This window comes from Leopardus geoffroyi, chromosome E3, assembly GCF_018350155.1.
Source record: "Leopardus geoffroyi isolate Oge1 chromosome E3, O.geoffroyi_Oge1_pat1.0, whole genome shotgun sequence".
NCBI classification, from domain to species: Eukaryota; Metazoa; Chordata; class Mammalia; order Carnivora; family Felidae; genus Leopardus; species Leopardus geoffroyi.
In genome coordinates, this window is record NC_059340.1 from 28,230,408 (window position 1) to 28,249,067 (window position 18,660).

The 18,660-nt window shown below is 43.5% G+C and overlaps 2 long non-coding RNA genes across 3 annotated transcripts in view; both read right to left on the reverse strand.

The window, feature by feature from the left end:
* Positions 1-18,660, reverse strand: part of LOC123589007 — a 172,769-nt gene that overhangs the window by 40,461 nt on the left and 113,648 nt on the right. The gene's annotated exons all lie outside the window — the stretch shown is intronic.
* LOC123589006 lies at positions 11,858-13,478 on the reverse strand. The gene is made up of 3 exons (XR_006708116.1): positions 13,252-13,478; positions 12,898-13,035; positions 11,858-12,048 (listed from the first exon to the last, which is right to left on the reverse strand). It is a non-coding gene; the product is annotated as an uncharacterized LOC123589006 (long non-coding RNA).

Below are 18,660 nucleotides of genomic sequence, written 5' to 3' on the forward strand. Positions count from 1 at the left end.
TTGCAGGCACTTCAAATGTTGATCAAACACAGAGCCGGGCTGCTGAGGTTCTCTGCCTTGGAGATGAGCTCTCTAGGGATCACCGGGATCTCATCTTCCCAAAAAAGATGAGAGGATGAGAGATGGAAAGGGAGGGAGGGAGGAAGAGAGGAAGGAAGGGAAGCGGAGGAGACAAGAAAAATAACAAAAAAAAAAAAGAAAGAAAGAAAAAGGGGCCAAACCAGTTTCCCAGCTTTCTAGTTGGGTTGGCAAAAGTCAGTTGCCTCTAGCCTTTGGCTAAACTTTTACAGATATGTGCATGCTGAAACCTGCCCCACGTTCTTGCTTATACAGGCTCCCAGGTAAAGCAGAGAGACACTGCCTGCTCACCTGCACACAGGTTTGTAGCTGTCAGTGCATATTTCAAAGAGCAGGCAGGAACTGACTGCATAATGCAAACTCTTTCAGGGTGCTGGTGCCCTTCCCACCAGGTTGCTGTGGAGTCCAGAATACGATCTGATTTCACAGATGCTCTCCTTACGAGTGCCTGGTGGGCTTGAGCCTTCCTGAACCAGACCAAATTCTGTGCATTTGGGGGTGATGTGGAGGTGGGGCACCCTTTGGTCTAGACTCAGTGGCCTCCTTTCCATTAGTTCCCTAGACATTGCCTACTTTCTTTAGAGAGCAGATGGTTGGGGAAGGCATTTTCCAAGGAGACCCTGGGCCAGATCTTGCCAAACATGTGGCCAATCAGAGGAGGGAGGGATTAGGAGTCATGGCCGGGCTCTGCCTTTCTGAGGTTCTAGCTCTGGGATTCTGTACTCACTCCTGGCTGTAGCATCTTGAGACACGGGGAAGGCAGCGTTTCATTTAACCAACAGAACTGTATATTTGGCTCTCCGTCTGGAGAAAATACAGATTCACACATCAAATCAGATATAGAAGTCAATTCTGGATAGACTGAATATGTAAATGTGAAAAAGAAATAAGGAGAGACACTGTATGTATAACTCAGAATGGGGGAGACCTTCCTAAGCTAGACAGGAAGTCCAGAAGCTACAAAGTCAATGATTGAGAAGCTGATTATTAAAAATATTGTTTTTTAAACCTGTTCAACCAAAGACCACATATAAACAAAAGGCAATGATAACTGGGATCGAACCTTTACAGTACACACGATTGACAAAGGGTTAGTATTCCTATTAGTGAACTGATAAGAATGAGGATAAATGAGTTTAAAATTGGGCAAAACACACAAAGAGGAACAGGTAATTTTTGAGCAGGAGGCCATTAAACATATGAACACTGCTCAACTTCACTGACAATAAGGAAAATGTAAATTTTGACAATCGTGTGACAACATTCTTCCTCCGTCTCTGGCAAAACATTAGAAAGACAGACAGCCTCTGGTGCTGGGAAGGGTCTGGAGAAATGGGAAAGGCATGTGAGGCTGGCTGGAACCGCATATACTTTTCTACAATGTAATTCTAGCACTATTTATTAAGATTCAAAATATCCTTATCATTAGGGCCAGCAATTCCCTTTTTCTGAAGTACATATTCCAGAAACAAAAGCTGTACAGAGACTTATCTGTACAAGGACACATAACCACATTATAGCACTATTTGTAGTGTCCCTCTACAAGGAAAAGAAAAGAAAAATGCAAAAAGGAGATGGGGCGGGGGGGGGGTGGGTAGGGAGAGAGAGGGAGGGGGGGAATGGGGAACATTCTGAATGTCTACAGAAGGAAAAAGGGTTAATGAAATATTGTAAACCTTGCTAGATAATATGAGGTAGTCATTTAAAGGGATGAATCAGATATTTAACAGAAAGTGCAGGTAAAAGATTGATCTAGCTTAGTTCATGATACTGAAGGCGGGGGTTTGGAGCCAGGCCACTTGGGTTTGATTCAGCATTTATGGGCTTGAAAGGTAACTAACTTCACTGTGTCAGTTTCTTCATCTGTCGGCTGGGAAAACCAGTGGGGAGATTAGAAGAGTTCATTATGTAAACTGCTTAGACTGTGCCTGGTAACTAACAAGCTTTAACAACTGTTGGCTATTACAATTCATAATGTGGGATTCCACTCTGGGTGACACAATTAAAATAAAACAAAACAAAACAGAACAAAAAACTGCCCATAGATGTAGATGTTCCTAGTGTTTTGAATGAGAAAACAACCTGCAGGGGAGAGGGGCATGTAACAGAGGAAGGAGAGGTGGGACGTGAAGGGGGAGATTGGGCATTTCATCATTATATTCTTACCACTGAAATGTTACAACTAATATGGCTGATATTCAGCAGTTAGGCAAGCTCATGGCTACAGCAGCTGTTAAAATACTAAAATATTATTGTACCAGTTGGTAAAGTATGTCCCCTACTATCCTAACCATCCTAGGCCCTTTCCTGGAGCCTACCCCGCCCTCCAGGCCTCCCCATGACCCAGCAGGTACAGAGTTAACGCCCTGGTTGCCCAGGGGGTCAACAGGGGTCCCCAGATCCTTGCTCCAGCCTAAGCTTAGATCACTTGTCTCACATAGTTGTATATTCTAAATATCATCCCTACAGACAGCAATATATTACCTGTATAATTTTATTTTAAAAATCAGTAAACTATAACATGGAATAGAGTGTAGAAAGCCTACATTTCTGCATCTTGGTGGTAGTCACCAAAGACAAGACTGACTTGTGTGATTTGCAAACTGCTACCTTCCCCTCCGCCCATTTCTTACCAACAGTGATATTCAAATTACTCTCTACCTGAAGCTAGCATGGTAAATAATTGAACCTCTGAACGAATATTAAAGACTTAAAAAAAACCCACATTAAATAGTACCTGCACAGGCTTTTACTGCAACCTACAGGGTGTCTTCCTCAAATTCACTGCTCAGAATCTCTTGAGCCCCAGAAGTCTTTTAGAATAATACCAGGAAATGAATACCTACCTGGTAATGCATTATAATTTCTAGGTCTGGCTGTGGATGGAAGCCAAGCCCAGGTTTGTACAAGTTGGAAAAGAATAAAATGTCCCTGGCTGCAAATAAATAGCAGTGCCAATAACAGATTATCATGTACTACATCCCCAGAAGTCGGGGAGGAGAGAATTGAGCAAAAAAAATTAGATAATCAGCCTAAAAGGGCAAAGCAAGCCCCTGTAAGCTGGCTCTATTATAGGAGGGACAGTGGGACACAGTGAGGAAGCTTCTGTTTAAAAGCAAGAGCAGTATCAATGGCAGACACTGTTTCAGCACTGAAAATACGACCCAGGACTTCAGGGGATACTGTGACGGGACCCATTTTACAGATGTGGAGGCTGAGGTGCAGGGAAGTTAACTCTCTCGCCCACAGGTCTCAGACTCTGGTGAGCTGCCTGTGAAAGCAGGTGCCTCCATCCCTGAAATCCATTCTAGTCCCCTGAGCAAGGCATTTGTCTCCAGGAGATGCAGAGGCACAGAAATGATGAGAGAAGCAGGTCTCTAAGATGCTCTAGAATCAGGTTCATTTGCCAAAGCCCAAGTGAAAGACCAGCCTGTTTCCAGGTAAAGTGATTTCTAGCTCACGTCAAGTCTCAGTTAATTTGGGCTAATTCACGTGTGGATCTGGCAAGACTTAGTCCTTCCCCCAGGAGCACACACACCACTGCCTTGCTGGGGCCACATTTACGCGCTCTCCACCACTGCCTGTGCAGTGAATTTAGATGTGAAGATGCTGCGGGGGCGTCTGGGTGGCTCAGTGGGTTAAACATCCGACTGGATTTTGGCTCAGGTTGTGATCTCACGGTTCGGTTCTTTTGATCCCCAGCTAGGCTGTGCACTGCCAGTGTGGAGTCTGCTTGGGATTATCTCTCACTCACTCCGTCTCTGCCCCTCCCCCGCTCATGCGCACTCTCTCAAAATAAATAAGTGAACTTAAAAAAAAAAAAGTAAAAATGCTGTGTTGATGGTAGGAGTCCCCATGGTGCTCCTCCGTATTAGACTGACTGAAATAAAAGGGAGGGAAGGAAGATCTAAGGGGCAGCTGGAGCCCAGAAGAGATGCGCCCCAATTATATTTACACAGGGTCGTCGTTCTTCACCTTCTGAAAAGGAGGGCAATGGTTGGGGAAAATCTTATTGATATGCTCCTATTTTCTGGGAGAGGCTTTTTTGTTTTTTTTCCTGGGGATAGAGTTCTCCAAATTCTCAGAGGGATCTGTAGCCCAAAGGAGGTGAAAAACCCACCCATGGGGTCTCTGAATCAAATGTTAGGGCATTCATCTCCAGTCCTTTTAATCCACGCATATTTGTTGAGATCCCATTACTGGCAAGTTTCGCTCAGACACGAAGACTGCTGATGTTCCCTCTCTCGTGAAGCTTGTATGTGAGTTAGGGAGACAGACACTTAATGATTCATCTGGTGGCTCATTAATACGATGGTGGTAAGAGCTTCAGAAAACAAGGGCAGAGTGCAGTGAGGATATATTTCTTGGTCTAGTCTGACTAGGGATAGATTCCCTGAGGCAGTGGAATTTAAGCTGAGCTCCAAAGCATGAACAGTTGGGAGGTAGGATAGAGTAAAGAGTGTTCTAAATTCTAGCCGCTCAGAGTATGGTCTTAGAGTATCAGCATCACCTGGGACCTTGCTGGAAATGCAAAGTCTCAAGCCCCACCTGGAATCTAGCAAAACAAGAATCCGAACTTTTTAACAAGATCCCCAGTTGATTTGTATTTGCATTGAGGGTTGAGAAGTGCCGCTCTGAAGAGAAGAAATAGCATCTGAGGAACTAGAAGGGCGTCAGGTATTCCTGGGACTTAGGGAGAAAGAGGGGACAGTGACGGTGGGAGAACTGACACTGGAGAGAGGAGCAGACCACATGGGATTCTTGTAGCCATGTTAAGCAAAAAAATAAAATAAGAAAAATAATTGAGGGCAAATAAATGATTATGCTTTGGGCAAGATCTTCTAAAACCCTAATTTGGCAGCTTGAGCTACGGAGTCGTAAAAATACAATCAGTGCTGCAAATAGCTAATGCTCATAGTTACCCATCTCCCCGACAACACAGACTGTATGTCACCTCTGTTTCCTCATCTGTAAGATGGGGACAACAAATCCTCCACTGCAGGGTCACTGGGGTAGTTTAATGGAGCACTGCCTATAATTCTCATATATCAAATCTGATGCACAGGAAGTATTTAATAGATGAGTTTACTTCTCACTGATCCGACAAATGTTTGTCCTGGCCCTTCAGTCTAAGCCCTGATACAGGAACTGAAGATGTCACAATGAACAAGAAGTGATCTATAGCCTCAGGGAGCTCAAAATCACTTTGGGGAAGCCAGGACTCCAACAGGTGATTTTGACAGATTGATGAGCAATATGACAGGGGAAGCAGGGGGCTGTGGGAGTGTACATGAGACAGATAACAGAGAATCCAGGAAGCTCAGGCAGGAAGGGATGTCTAGGGTGATGCTGAAGAATGAGTTGGAGTCAGCTAGCCCAGGAAGAGGGAGGTGAACATGAGAGACACTGAGAGGCATTTACAACATCCAGAACCAAAAAAGGTTTAGGTATTTAGAATATACAAGGAGCCCCTGTAAATTACAAAGAAAAGATAGGAAACCCAAGGGAAAGATCGAACAAAACAAAAAAACTCATGAACAGATGATTCAGATATGGAGAAACCTGAGTAACTCTATGATATTGGAAGAGATGCTGCCACTCTTCAATAACTAGAGAAATGCAAATTAAAACGAGGTGCTCACCTACCCATCAGAATGGCAAAACAGACAGGTGGCCATTGCCGGGAAGCACGGAGCCAGGAACTCTCCTTTCTTCCTGGTGGGAGAGTGAACTGGCAAAACCATTTGGAAAAGCTAGCTGGCGAGACTTGGTGAACTTAGGTTAGTGTCTGCCCTGTTACCTATCAATCTGTCTCACCTATGTATACATCCCAGGGGAGTTGCCACACTGATTCATGAAGGGATGAGTCTGTACCTTGCAGTTTTTTTCTAACACCAAGAAGGCAACCCAGGTGTCCATCCTTAGGCCAGAACTGAATAACTAAAATGTGATAAATGAATGTGATTAAAGAAAATCATACAGCATGAGGAAGTCACAAGCTAAATATACAGAAAGGAATACAGACAGACCTTAAAACAGTGTTGAGTGAGGAAAGCCTCAGGATGAGATTTATAACATAACGCTGTTTATGTTAATTAAAAATACACTCACAATCAAAATAACTGTGTACTTTACAATGTTTACAAACATATATCAAACACGTGAACGAAGGAAATGATATTGGGAATGAGGTGTATAGGGAAAGAAAGAAATGAATAATAAAATAAAACAAGGGCCATCCCTTGACCAAATAGGATGATATTTCCCGAGCTACAGAATGTGATTAACTCAGGTCTAGGCTTCTAACAGTGTTTCAGGCAAAGGTAATAAGAATACGATTCCTAGAGGCAAAAGAAGATATGCTGCCTCCTGGACACAGAGAGAATACAGCAGAGCTGGAATAAAGAATGTACGTCAGGGAGTTCTGGGGTAGGGAGAGGCCAGATCATGGAGGGTCCCCAAAACCATACTAAATAATCACAATTTGCTTTTAGGATTACAGGGAGTCACTGAAGGATTACAAGTGACATGATTTTGTTTCTAATCTTGTTCTAAACTCCAGTAATGAGGGGAAAAGGCATTTATTTGTATTCATGTGGTTTATTCATCAAGTGTTAATGAAACAGGCTTTGGGCATCTTAGCATCCAAATCATGGGCTTATAGTTTTCCCACTTTTTAAAATAAGTTCATTTTTTTAAATGTTTATTTATTTTGAGAGAGAGAGAATTCCGCACATGTGTGGGAGAGGCAGAGACAGGAGAAAGAGAATCCCAAGCAGGCTCCATGCTGAATCCCAAGCTGGCTCATGTGACCTGAGAGATAGTGAGATCGCCACCTGAGCTAAAATCAAGAGTCAGATGCTTAACCAACTGAGCCACCCAGGCGCCCCTCATTTTTTTAAAGTTATTTTTATTTAAGTAATCTCTAGACCCAACATAGAGCTCAAACTCAAACCCCTGAGATCACGAGCTGCACGCTCTTCCAACTGAGCCAGTCAGGCACACTGATTTGTCCCACTTTTAAACCAATTATGACGGTCATTGACACCTTCACCAGGAGCAACTCACAGGAGGCAATGTAGAGTCACACGATGTGACCTTGAGGAAGGTCACCTAAACTCTGAACACGAAGTTTTTAGTTTCCTTATTATTAACAACAACAATAAAACAACACAAACACTTCCCACATTCAGTCACTACTGGAATTAAATAGGGATTAATTTTAAACCTTCACAATAACTTTATGAGATAGACGTTAGTTACGTTTTCTTTGAAGAAGAAACCAAAATGGAGACAGATGTTAAGCAACTCGCCCAAGGCCATTAACAGTTAAAAGATGCACAAGCTAAGGTTGAAACAGGCAATTCTGTTCATAGGCTGTTTAAGAGTCTATTCTGTGAACTATACCTCATTGTAGTAAAGTGCACACTTCAAAGTTTGCAGTTTTGAACGAGCTACTACATATAGCTTATTAGTATGTTGGAACCTAGAAATCTAAATCAAATGTTCTCCGGGCTATCCTGGATCTATCTCTACATGCATTTTGTTTGACGTGAATAGTTAAAAAATTATTTTTGTAGTAATAGTCTGTATTTTGCAATCTAAAGATCTTATATAAAAATCAACAATTCTGGTTTCTTCAAAAGCAAAAATAAACTATTGGGGACTTCATCAAAATAAAAAAACTTCTGCACAGTGAAGGAAATAACAAAACTAAAAGGTAACCTGTGGAATGGGAGAAGATATTTGCAAATGACATACATGATAAGGGGTTAGCATCCAAAATCTATAAGGAACTTATCAAACTCAACACCCAAAAAACAAATAATTCAGTTGATAAATGGGCAGAAGACATGAAGACACATTTCTCCAAAGAAGACATACAGATGGCCAACACACACATGAAAAGATGCTCAACATCACTCATCATCAGGGAAATGCAGAACAAAACACCTCATACCAGTCAGAGTGGCTAAAATTAACAACACAGGAAACAAAAGATGTTGACAAGGATGCAGACAAGGGGAAACCCTCTTGCACTGTTGGTGGGGATGCAAATTGGTGCAGCCACTGTGGAAAACAGTATGGGGGCAGTGGTTCCTCAGAAAGTTAAAAATAGAACTATCCTATGATCTAGCAATTAAACTACTTGCTATTTACCCAAAGGATACAAAACTTGGTATTTACCCAAAGGATACAAAAATACTGATTCAAAGGGATACATGTACCCTAATGTTTATAGCAGTATTATCAATAACAGCCAAATTTCATGAAAAGAGCCAAAATGTCCATTGACCTATAAATGGATAAAGAAGATGTGATATGTACATACAGTGGAATATTACTCAGCCATAAAAAAGAATGTAATCTTGCCATTTGCAAAAATGTGGATGGAGTGAGCTAGAGTGTATTATGCTAAGTGAAATAAGTCAATCGAAGACAAATACCATTTGATTTCACTCATATGTGTAATTTAAGGAACAAAACAAATAAACATAGTGGGGGGAAAAAGAAAAACAAACCGAGAAACAGACTCTTAACTACAGAGAACAAACTGATGGTTACCAGACGGTGGGGGAATGGGTGAAATCAGTGATGGGGAATAAGGAGGGTACTTGTGATGAGCCCTGGGTGTGATATGTAAGTGAGGAATCACTAAATTCTACACCTGAAACTAATATTGCTCTGTATGTTAACTAATTTAATAAATTTAAATAAAATAAATACATTTAAATAAGAACTTGGGAAAAAAAGAATTCTGGTTTCTTGTGAAAAGCTGGAAAATTTGGCAAGACTGGTCTCCCACACTCTTCTAAAAAAAATCAGTGGGAGCTGAGGAGCAGTTACCCATTTAGAGAAGGCAAGTGCTTTGCAATTTTCCACAGTCCCCACCCCTCCCTAATATACCATAATGCACCGGCATCACGTATTTCATTTGCTTTAAATGCCTAGCCCTAACAGACTTTGATGTTACGACCCTGGTTGTGGGCAATACAAATGGCCTAAACACTGACAGCACAGGGAAGTTCAGGATTTTAAAAATCCAAAGACGGGGGCGCCTGGGTGGCGCAGTCGGTTAAGCGTGCGACCTCAGCCAGGTCACGATCTCGCGGTCCGTGAGTTCGAGCCCCGCGTCGGGCTCTGGGCTGATGGCTCAGAGCCTGGAGCCTGTTTCGGATTCTGTGTCTCCCTCTCTCTCTGCCCCTCCCCCGTTCATGTTCTGTCTCTCTCTGTCCCAAAAGTAAATAAACATTGAAAAAAAAAATTAAAAAAAAAAATCCAAAGACGGACCTATCTCAAGAAGTGATTCCATATTAAACTCTTCCTGGAGATTTGCCTCCCAGATCTCCACTCTCTTTGGTTGTTTCCCCTTTGGCCTTAATTTCCTCTTTTATGTAATTGCCAAATGACAACAACAGCAGACACCATCAAGACGTGTGCCCTGGAATTGTTCCTTAAGAAGCTGAACACTAGGCTGAGCTTTTCCAATAACTCCCTATTCATTCAAATCTAATTACAAAATGATTTTTAATCATTGTAAAATACATTCACTCTTCACGTCTGGAAATGTTAAAGCCCTAATTTAACAGCAGCAACAACAACGACAAAATACCTTCTAATGGATTTGCACTAAGAAACGGAATGTGGCCTGTGCTGTCAGATGTTCAATAATTTAACTGCAAATGAAGTGTGCAAAATACAATATTTGTGTCATAAACTACTCGGCTTGTCACATAATAGATTTTTGAAGAGTCACGTTTCACGACACTGAGCAATGTTATGTTGGAACAGTGGAGTAGCCAAATTGAGGTTTATAGGTTCCGTTTGCTTATGTAGAAAGGGATTGAATCTCACTCACCCAGGGGCAAGGAGCACAGATATGCAATATTTCTCTGGATCCCGCTATTTGAAAGCAGTGGCTGGAATTCACCCATCCAACTGGATAATGTATAATTATACATATACATAAACATTATACGTAATGTTCAAACTTCCCTATGTCATGAGATGTGTTTTGGACTAACTTTACATGTCTAAAGGGATTTTGCAATTCTCTTGGTATCATGACCATAGTAGGCAGAACAACCATGCCCCCCAAAGACACCCAGGTTTTAATCTTCTGGGATCTATGAATATATAAGGCGAGGTGACCAAGGGGAATCAGGGTTGCAGATAGAATTAAGTTGCTAGTCTGCTGACTTTAAGGCAGAGAGATTAGCCCAGATTCTCCAGATGGGCCCAATGTAATCACAAGGATCCTTAAAAGTAGAAGAGGGAGGCAGAGGGGGAAGTGATTATGGAAGACAGGGAAGGATTTAATCTTCCATTGCTGGCTTTCCAGATGCAGAATGGGGACCATGAGCCACGGAATGCAAGTAGACACTAGAAGCTGGAGAAGGGCTGGGAAACAGACTCCTCCCCCAAAGTCTCGAGAAGAAAAACAGCCCTGTAGACACCTTGACTTTGGCCCAGTGAAATCTCCCTCGGACTTCTCACCTGCAGAACTGCACGATAATAAATATGCATTGTTTAAGTCACATGACTGAAGGCAATCTGTTACAACAGCAAGAGAAAACTAATATGCCGAGGCTAACACCACCACCTTCCTGAGTTGAAGCATAATTCCTATTTTCTTGAGAATGAGAAGAACTTAGCGACTTGTTTCTAATAAGCAGAATACAGTAGATACCATTGGGATGTGTAAGATTAGGTCACAGAAGGTATTTTGGCCTCTTCTTTGTTTTCTCTCTTGAATTGTTTTTTTCAGGGGAAGTCACAAGAACACAAAAGCAGCCCTGTGGAGAAGTCTACAGGGTGAGGACTGAGGCTTCCTGCCTGCAGCCAGTAATGAGCTGAGGCATCTTAGTCAACTGCCATGGAGTACGCCATCTTGGAATCAGCTCCTCCAGCCCCAGTCAAGCCTTCAGATGACTGATGCCCCAGCTGACATCTTAACTACCATTTCATGAAAGACTCTGAGCCAGACCCACCGAGCTAAGGCACTCCTGGATTCCTGACCTCGGAAACCAGTTGAGATAGTAAATGTTTTTTTTAAGCTGTTAACTGTTTGTTCCACAGCAATAGATAACCAACACAAAGTGACTGACATGTTGAGGGAAGGAGTAAATGTTCTACCACTGGATATGCATGGCAGAGGGGAGGAGAGACTGGAAATGTCAAGTTGCAAAGGTCCTTGAAGCGCACGCTCAGAAATCTCACCTTCATTCTGATGAGACTTGCTTGGGCCACCACAGGGCAGTAAGACTTGTGCATTTTTCACATCTAGTAACACAAAAGTGGCATTCTTCTGTTTAGGTCTCTCAGTGGTCTCTCATTGCTTTGAGCAGAAAGGACAAATGCTAAGTAAAGCAGAGAGAGCCTTCAGTTTTCTTTCTCTTCCCTTCTTTCCTCTTTTTCTTTCAGCCTGATCTTTTGCCACTCTGTTGTGGCACTGGCCGCATCCCAATGCACACACATACAGTGCAAATACCGCTTCTACCCCAAATATTTTGGTTTCTTAGAGATACTATGTTCTCTTAAGCTTTTACAGGCTTGCCCTTGTCCTGGGCACTATCCCTCATCTCTGCCTTTTGGACTACCTGGACTAACTATCCCTTTTTTTGGAAGCCTTTCTTTTCCTCCCCAGTTTGGGAAGGTGCCTCCCATTTACTCCCACCCTTTCACAGGTTAGTATGGGCAGATGTCATTGCATTCACAGGATTTTTCTGGTCTAAATGGACTCTTCTCATTTGTCCATTTCAGCAACTCTTTCCCCACCTGGGCTTGAGCTCCACAAGAATTCACTGGTTGCACTTGCTTATTTTTTAATCTCTGAAGACAGCAGGCGTCTAATAAATGTTTGTTGAACAAATGAACGAATACATGATTGAGTTGTTGCTGACTGCTATACCTGCAGACGTCCAGACTTCTCTGTAGTTTGGTAGCTGGGTGATTTGTCTTGGAAGGGTTCTGAAGAAAAATAAGTCCAGCATTAAGGGGTCTTATCTTGCCCCATGGATGGATGTACCTCATGTTTGAGCTGGACATAAACACGTATATAGCAATAGTGGGTCTCGCTCTCCTCCACAAATCACTGGACCTGTTCCCCTTAGAGCGGACCAAGAGGCATTACCCTCACTTTGAAACATGACCTAATTTCACTGACTCATGGGCAGAAACCCTGAGATGCTGGTCCCTTTTGACCAATGTCCCCAATCTTTTCTCATATGACAGGGTAAAAAAAAAAAAAAAAGTATCCATAACCCTGATCATTTTCAAACAAGTGTGTTGCTGTTAACTGTTTGGAGCCCATTAACTACGTGAGGACTGACTGTTTTAGGGGGGATTGGGTTTGGCTTGGACACAAGCTGGGGCAGAGCTGAGAATGTGAAGTGCCTCAGGTATATTAGTGCAAAATGGTGAGGCGGAAATTTGAGAATTATGTGGGACAGAGGTCAGCAAACTACAGTCCACAAGCCAAATCCAGCTCTGTTTTTTATGGCCCCTGAGCCAGGAATGGTTGTTACAGTTTTTAATGGTTATATTTTAAATGGTTAGATAAGTGCCTATGTGATGCCTTTGATTTTGCCTCTTGGCTTGCAAAGCCTAAAATGTTTATTATACATGGCCATTTAAGAAAAAGTTTACTGATCCCTGGTGTATAATAAGAGAGAAAGACTTTCTCAGAGATGGAATCTGGTGAACAGACATGTCTACTTGGAGTTTTAAGTTGCTTACAGTGGGATGTGCCATGTAATTCCCTTCTTCTGTATCCCCTAGGGAATCCGTCTTACCTCCAGATTGGCCATTAAAACTTACCAGTCACCTGTCCTTTGGTGGGCAGGAAACACAGAGGGGACTCGATGTATGCATCTGACAAGAGGGAGAGGGCACACAGAAGCAGAGGCTGGGTCCCGGAGAGAAGCCATCGACCGGTCACTTAGGGCCTCCCTGTTACTGTTTTTAGGGTCTCAGGTCAGGTGTGAGAGTAACGGTACAACCCCATCCCCCTTCTTCTCTTCCTACTGCCTAAACCAGCTCCAGCCTGCTGGGTCTAACGTGCTGTCCTCTGTGCAGGCACATCCCCCCCTTTACTTAATCACGGGGTCCCCTCCTCTCCCAGCAGCCCATCAGCCAGAGTGCCTGGCCACTTCTCAAAGAGAGCCCTCTTACCCATCAGGGGACGATAATGCCCAGCAATCATTTTGGCTTTTCCAGACTTAATGTTCTCTCTCCTCAGGTCCTTCCTGCCCCAATGGGAAGCGTAAGGATGCTATTTTAAGACATCCTTTTGTACCAAAATACCACTTTGAGACACTCATGTCTTTCCTTCCAATAATCTCTTTTGTTTAAAGCATAAAGAACTTGTCAGGCGGGGCAAGCCGTAGCTTCCTATGGGAAAGGAGCCAAAGGGCAGGGTGGAGGTTGTCACAGTATTCCTGCTGCCCCAGGGCATCAGTGCTTTCTAACTCAAAATGCTGAGGGCAGTGGATGCCCTCTGTCTTCTCCAGTGTCTCATTCTCATCTTCACAGACTGGAAACCACAGGGAGAGGTCACCAGGGACCCAGGCTCCATGTGACGAGCACCAGGGTGAGAAAGGACAGGCTAATGATGGCCAAGTCGACACTCAGCCTGGCCACAGGGAAAGAGCTGGAGAACATGAAGGGAAGAGAGAAGAAAAGGCAGTGGAAAGAGTTTTTCCCACCATGGCAAAAATAATTGGGACTACATCTGAGGTGGGTGTCTGCTGACATCATACAAATGAACAGATACTTGGGAGAATGAATTATTCCCCCCACCCCCGAAAGCCCCTAAGGTTTTAGGTCTGATTTCTATCACTGTATTCTGCTTTTCTCATGATAGCTAATATTTACTGAATGCTAACTATGTATCCTGTGCAATGCTAATCAATTTACAAGATTCAGCTCATTTACTGCAGATGACAATCCTGCAGTGTAGTAAGTACTGACTGTCACTCCATATTTACAGGAGGAAACTAAAGCTCAGAGAGGTTAAGCCACTTGCCCACAATCATACAGCTCATGAGTGGCAGAGCTGGGACACAGCCAGGCCTGACTCCAAAACCTGAGCTTATGATAACCTCTCCCTTAGATCAGCTCTCCCACGGACCTTGCCTCCAGGATCTTTTCTCCCATGCCAGCCGGGCACCAGCATATGGTTTGGAGAAGCCAACTCCCGTAGACAGCTGTCTAGATGGTGTTGATGTTATAAATGGTATTATAAAAAATAAGGATAAGGCTTATAAATCAGGCAAAGGGAAGTTATGATTCTTGTGGACACTCTAATCTATCTTCCTATAATTGCCTGTATATGAAATGCCTGCATGAGGTTATCGGAGTATTCCCCGAATCGCCTGGGAAGGAAAGATTGCAATTTTGGCAACCCTTGTTACACAAACCAAAGCAATCTGTTCTACTTTGACACTCTGACACCCATGGCTGGCAAACGGGATGGAGGAAGGGACGGACAGGAGTTTGTGTACATTCCTGTACCAATGGGAAGTATAAGGGGTTAACCGTGAAACATCATCCGTGCAGATGATGCTCTGGCCTCTCACCAGGCTAAGGAAGCAATCTTTGGGATACTTACGGAGAAAACCACAGCTTCCCTTCTTTAAACCATCTTTAACCTTTAGTTCTAGAAACCCTAATTAAAAATCAATTCTGTTTTTTGTAGTAAATCTGACAGTAATTCTATCTCTAATGGCAGTGGCAAGATAAATAGTATGTCAGGTAAACTCAGTGGGAGAATGACATTTTCATTAGCAATTTACCGGGTGTGAAATTTCTACCATGATAAGGCATCCCTGAATAATACAGGGTAACTGTCCCCTTAGGATGACCCATTCTACTAATTAATGGGGGACACTAGTGGGATTCAAGTCTCCTACCCAAATAATTTTAGTGCTCACAGCAGAGTTATTTTGTATGCACCTTGCACTGAGAAAATAAGTCAGGACCCAAAACAATAAACAAGCTGACATAACAAGATGATTGCAGCCTATTGCAGTCCAGAAAAATCTAATCTGGTCTCCTAACAGCATCACAATCTTTATTGTGACTCTATGGGTCCCAATTCATCAGCCCATTTCAGCAAGCTATCCCCGCCAGTAATCATTCACTTTCAGGGTAGCCTCTGAACAGGTATCGACTTTAGAGACTGGCAATTCATCCCCGGTTCTGCTGCCCCTCCATCCAGATTCTTTGGCAGTCTCTGAAGCAGGTTGGGAGAGAAAATTTTGGCCCATACATGCAGGACCTCCAGAGAGACTGTGAAGGAAGGAGAGAAGGCAGGCAAGCAAAATTCTCCAGCTCAAAGCAAAGAGAGAATATGATACTGGCATCATATCCTGTCCCTGCTCTCATCCCAACAACATTCCCAGTGACCTAGGTGGGATCATGAAATATTAGGACTAAAAGGTACAGACAGAAGATGCTTACAGTTATTGAGGTCCTACCCTATGCCCGCTCTAGAGACTTCGGGCTCCCAAGGACTATTATGGAGGATTCCTCGGAAAATCTGTTATCAGGGATTCTGTAACTGCCCCATAATATTTTTTTCCTTTTCAAGGAAACAGATAAGACCATTAGACTGGGAAATGTTCTTAACCAGAGATTGGACAAGGTCTCTGCACCCCTGCTGAACGGGGGCCTGCACACCTCCGCCACAGATGAGGGATACAGGTATGGAACGGTCAAGGCACCATGTTTGGGAATCCAGCTTGGTTCTTGTGTTTGGTATGCACATCTCCAAAGACAGATGGAAGTCTGGGTCTTGGATATGGCAAAAGGAAGCTGTAATTGGAGTTTATCCGGGACTCATAATAAAATGTCAGGATACAGCCCTCCCCTTTGCTAGAGGGATCACTTGATATTTCAAGCAGTAGGCTCTGGTGTTGAAGCCAGTGCAATTCTGAATGCTTTCCACCTGTGAATACTATTGGGGTCAATCATGTAGCTGGCATGCTAATCACTTTGCATGCTGTACCCCCACCCCCAATCTTTTGGTGGGCTCCCACAGAGCCTGCGGAGAGGATAATGAGCCTGTGGTTGTGCCCCCTGACCACAGGTTGGGCCAAGGATAGAAATGAAGTCTAAGTCGATTGAGAATGTGGCTCAGGCACTCTATGTGGCTGCTAATGGGCACTGCACTGAAGAGCCACACAATTCTGAGACACGCATGGCTCAAAAAAGGCATCACTGATATGCAGAGAGAGAAAAAAGACGGGGCAGATAAACCCTCAGACACAAAGAGGGGACACACATGTCCCCCTATCTAGCCATGCCCCTAAGGTAGAGCTATACACCAGGTCTCTTAGATTCCAGGTCCCTGGGAGACATGGCTGAAATCCCTGCCCTTGGATTCTGAATGACGTTCCATTGTTTTACTCAGTGCCCTTTAGTGGCAAGTCCCAGAGACAAGGGGGGTGTACTGGCTTATAGTGCTTCCAGTACGGAGACAGATGACTGCGAGTGTTCAATGTCAACAGGGCTCTCCTTTGTCTCCTGTTTCTGCCTTCCTCTCGGCTGGCTTCCTTCTCAGATGGGCTCACCAAATGCTCTCAGAAGTTCTGGCTTTGCAACCACAATGGAGAAAGTGCCCCCTCATTTCCAGTAGGTTTAGAAAAATTGGGAGACTGATGCTCATCGAATAGTTTAGGTCACAACCACCAAGGAGCTAAGCCACTGAGTGGAACATGTTGACCAATCAGTCCGTCCTTAGAAGTCACTGTGAAGAGGCATCAGCCCCACCCAAATCATGAGCACGAAGGGATAGAAAGCAAAGGGACACCACCCAAAGGCACACTGGGGTGTTGTTCCCAGAAGATGGATGTTGGGCAGGTAACAAGAAAGAATGTCTGCTATACCCTTGTCTCCCTTCAAAGAAACTCTTGTTTTAAGTTAGTCTGAGAAGATTCTGTTTCTCGTCACCAAATAGTCCTTAACTAAACATCTAGAAAAATGTGCAGGAAATGAAGATGAATAAGACAGATTTCAGCTGTCAAAGACCTTACCTTTTTATAAGGAAGATAAACTCAATGTACATAAATTGTACATCACAAGTAAAAGCTTGTTTCAAAGGTACAAAGAATCCCAGAATTTCAAAGGCAATGACACTAAGGTAAGCAAGAAGTTTCTTTTCGATTTTTGTTTGGCTTGGGACGTAGGGAAAGAATGGCTAGGGTTTCAAATAGACAGGGAGAGTATTTCCAGTTAAAGAAAATGGTGTAGAGGTGCCTGGGTGGCTCAGTTGGTTAAGCATCCGACTTCGGCTCAGGTCATGATCTCATGGTTTGTAAGTTTGAGCCCCGGGTCGGGCTCTGTGCTGACAGCTCAGAGCCTGGAGCCTGCTTTGGATTCTGCATTTCTCTCTCTGACCCTCTCCCACTCCCACTCTATCTCTCTCTCTCAAAAATAAACATTAAAAAAATAAAAAAAAAGAGAGAAAGAAAGAAAATGGTGTCATCAAATACCTAGAGGCTGAAAAGTACAAGAGTAAGTTAAAAGCGTCAAGCTTACCCCAAGTATCTCCTCCAAGTAGCTCTCCCACCCAGTGCCCCAGTGTCAGGCCTCACCCAGACTCAGGACATCCACTTTTACCCCATTCCAATCATTTTCCACTTGCCAACTAGAATGAACTTTTTCAAATGCAAATCTGGTGATAATGATACCCTCTTGCCTTTCCATGTTTCCCACTGCTCTGATGATCTAGATTAAAATTCTTACCTACTTTCCTTTCTTTGCACTCCAGCACAGTGGATGTTCTCTAAGTTATATGAATTTTCCAAAGCCTCAGATATGCTGGGGAGGCCACCTGAAATGCCCCCTGCCCCATCTCAACCCCTTCATGTAGTGATTAATTTATACCCTTCCTTCAGATCTCTACCTCAGGAAGTACAGTGTCACCAGGCTAGTTGAGATCTCCCTGTGATTCTCACACACTGTCACCCCATATTTAGCTTTATTTGCCTCATTTCAGTTAGTAAATTAAACTTTATTTGCATGATTATTTCACCAATGACTCTTCCTTCAAGAGTAGGTTTTCTCGGCCTTGGCTTTATTAACATTTTTGTCCAGATGATTCTTTGTTGTGTGGGGGACAGGGCTGTCCTGTGCATTAAAGGATATTTAGGGGCTCCTGGGTAGCTTAGTCAGTGGACATCTGACTGGCTCAGGGCATGATCTCACAGTGTGTGAGTCTGAGCCCCGCATCGGAGCCGGCTTCATATCCTCTGTACCCTCCCCTGCTTGCACTCTCTCAAAAATAAATAAAACATTAAAAATAAATAAAGAAGGGTCGCCTGGGTGGCTCAGCTGGTTGAGCGTCCGAATTTGGCTCAGGTCACGATCTCGTGGTTCGTGAGCTAGAGCCCCGCGTCGGGCTCTGGTGCTGACAGCTCTGAGCCTGGAGTCTGCTTCAGATTCTGTGTCCCCCTTTCTCTCCACCCCACCCCTGCTGGTGCTCTGTCTTTCAAAAATGAATAAACATTAAAAAAATTTTTTTAAATAAATAAAGGATATTTAGCAGCACCCCCCTGACCTGTACCCACTAGATGCCAG